Source organism: Tupaia chinensis, unplaced genomic scaffold (assembly GCF_000334495.1).
Source record: "Tupaia chinensis unplaced genomic scaffold, TupChi_1.0 Scaffold149851_1, whole genome shotgun sequence".
NCBI lineage: Eukaryota > Metazoa > Chordata > Mammalia > Scandentia > Tupaiidae > Tupaia > Tupaia belangeri.
In genome coordinates, this window is record NW_006209696.1 from 1,165,302 (window position 1) to 1,168,710 (window position 3,409).

Genomic DNA, 3,409 nt, shown 5'->3' on the forward strand with positions numbered 1-3,409 from the left:
ATATATATATATATATATATAAAACAATGATTCATTTAACACTTCTGGTCTTTTTTCATAAATGGGACTTAAATTCACAGATTTCAATATGTAAAGTTCTCATATCTTGAAACCTCTCTAAGGAGAATTTCTATCATCCCAACAAAACCTGCTTTATATTTATTAACTCTATGAACTGGAATTGAAACTTAGCCAAAGGCATATCAGGTACTGCGTAGTAAAGAACTTTATCCTTACCCAATATAATATCTGGCCTTTGTCCTCAGCTTCTGAGAGTAATCTCTATGCCCTTGTAATGTTATGCCTGACCAAAGTGCCTTCGTTCGGAGCCCTGAGTCAGCCAGATAGCCTCAGTGTGATTTCGTATGACTCTGAGTCACAGCAGCAGTGTGAGTTAGGGTGGGCAGTGGGTTACCAGTAAGTCTGGAGGTGCACAGATCGAGATCAGTTATATGAGAAGTCAACCACGTCTAATTGATAAAGGTCTGATAACAATCTTGGACTCTGAGTACTGGATGAACTTCTTTGGTTGTCAGTACTCTGTTTGGTGGCATACATTGATGCTGGGCACTCAAGTGAAGCTGTCTTGCCTCCATGGGGAGAGGACAAGTGGAAAGTTCATGTTTGGAATCCTCCTGGACTCTTTTTGTCCTAGTCAGTTAAGGCTGTCATAATTGGTGACTTAAACAATAAACATTAATTTCTCAGAGTTTTGGAGGTTGGACATTTTAAGATCAATGTGCCAACAGATCTGGTTGCTGGTGAAGAATCACTTCCTGGTTTCCCGATGGCCACCTTCTCATTGCATCCCTACATGGAAGAGCAAGCTCTCCTGATTTACTTTTTTTTTTTTTTTTTTTTTTTTTTTGAGAGATTTTCACTGTAGGGCGCGTGCACTCGCCAGACAGACAGAGAGAGACATAGAGACAGAAAGCGAGAAATCACCCCCCAGGGGGGATGGTCACGCCGCAATCCCTTCTCCTCCATTCTCCTCTCGGGATCTTGGGCACGCACGCACACGCGCCTGGCGTGAGTTTTAAGCCACCGGGTCCGGGACACGAACCGCGGTCGACTACGTGGGAGTCCAGCGACATAGCCATTACACTAACTGCTGGTTCCCTTGATTTACTTTTATAAAGGCATTCATCTCACTCATGAAGACTCTGTTCTCGTGACTTAATTACCTCTTCAGGCCACAGAACATAATACCATCCAAATAATTTTGGTTGTTACAATTTTGATATATGATTTTTTTAAGATAGTTATTTTGCTGCAGGACTCATGCACTCACTAGAGAGACAGAGAGACAGAAAATGAGAAATCACCCCCCAAAAGGAGATAGATACATCACAATCCCTTCTTCTCCATTCTCCTCTCAGGAATTCAGGCACACATGCATATGTGCCCAGAGTGAATTTCAAGCTCCTGGATCTGGGACTAGAACCATGGTTAGCCAGGTGGAAGTCCAGCATCTTAACACCACATAAGCTGCTGGCCCCAATATTTGCCCTTTGGGAGACAGAAGTGTTCAGTTTATAACACTGCCCTCTTCTCTTGCCTGATTTTTAATTCTTCAAATGTAACAAACTGTGATTCTGCATACAATAGCTTTCAATGAGATTTGTGAATCCTTCTGGTGAATTTGTAAACTTGAATCTTTAATTTTTGGGAATCTCTAACTTGAAACTGGTGTCGGAAGTGAACAGTCTTTATGTGAGTTGTGTTTCCTCTGATTGTGTAGAGGCCTGAAATCTAGACAATGCTACATTCAAGAGTTATTTCCTCTTTTTGTGGAACACATTTTACATTTCTATCATTAAGAAATTTTGATTTGTATATGATGATAGCGTATAAAGGATAACAATTCACTACAGTCCTATAATATACATTTGAATATATATTATGTATGTATATGTAATTTCATAAAATTCTAGAATTTGTTTTCCAAATATACTTTAACATTTTCTTTGAAAATTAACAAAATTGACAAGTTAGTTGAAGAATACATGTCTTCATACATGTCTTGAATACAATTATTATGGACCACTCTAAAAATTAAGTAAATCTTACCTAAAAATTGTCTTATCTTTGGAGCCAGGAGGTAGTGCAACAGTAACACATCTGGACCTACATGAGACTGGTCCTTGGTTTGAGTCCTAAAGCCTCCCTAAGCACAACAGGCATCTATGTGTTCCCATGATCCAGGCTGAGTCAGGGGGTGAACTGTGGTGAAAAGTTCCTGGTAGGGAGTATCTGTCTCTCTTTTTATCTCCTTATTGCTGTGGAAGAAATATATATGGGACCAGCAGTTAGCGTAATGGCTATGTCGTCGTACTCCCATGTAGCCGACTGCGGTTTGAGTCCCGGACCCAGTGGCTTAAACTCACATTGGACGTGTGTGCGTGTGCATGCCAAAGATCCTGAGAGGAGAATGGAGGAGATGGGATTGCGGCGTGGCCATCCCCCCAGGGCGTGATTTCTTGCTTTCTGTCTCTCTGTCTCTCTCTGTCTCTCTGGCGAGTGCACATGTCCTGTAGCAAAAACCTCTCTCTCTCTTTCTCTCTCTCAAAAAAAAAAGAAATATATAAATAAACTTAAAATGCAAATAAGATAAATTGATAGCAAATTTGACCATTTTATCACCACTGGAAGCTAATTTTTCATCAATTCTACTACAAGTGATTTTATTCTTACATATTTCTCAAAATCATGAAATTCCTTATCTTGAAGTATTTTTATAGGGAATTTTTGATTTTTCCAATTAGAAATGTTATAAGCTATTGCATAGCCCCAAGATGCTCATTAGATAAAATATAATCTCTTGCTACTAAACAAAGAGCTGGAGACATCTTTCTACCAAAAAGAAAAAAAGAAAGAAAGAAAGAAAGAGAAGGTCAAATTCACCACGCTGATCTCATTATTTTTTTTAAGAATATATCAGCTCCATGAGAGAAAGTGACAGATGATAGACTCTCGCTACATGTCATTATTATTAATAAATGCTTATTACATGCTGACTACGAAACTGTACACACAGGATCGCCAAGGTTCTTTCTTCCCCAGACACGTGGTTTGGGATCCAGCCACAGCAATTTTCGGCTCAGAGTTTCAGATCGACTTGGGCGGGCTACATGTACCAGAGTCCTCTGGGTAGCCTGGATGTGAAAATATGTTCTCATTACTTCCCTTTAGCACTATAACCTGGTGACAGTTCTTCTTTTAGTCATGGGCCAGAGGAAGCAAGCCAAAAATCCCTGTCATCTTCTAAATTCACAGCATGAAGCTATAACATTTCTTTAAGCCTTCTTCTTTTATTTCTGTCTCCTACTGCCAGTCTGACTGTCAAAGTCACAGCAGGAGAGAAAAATGAAAAGAATCATCAAAGAAACCCATGTGCAGAATTTCCCTA

The 3,409-nt window shown here is 39.7% G+C and overlaps 1 protein-coding gene across 1 annotated transcript in view; it reads right to left on the minus strand.

Moving 5' to 3' along the window:
* The window catches only part of EPHA6 (EPH receptor A6), a 983,118-nt gene that overhangs the window by 640,256 nt on the left and 339,453 nt on the right, over positions 1-3,409 (minus strand). The window lies entirely within an intron of this gene.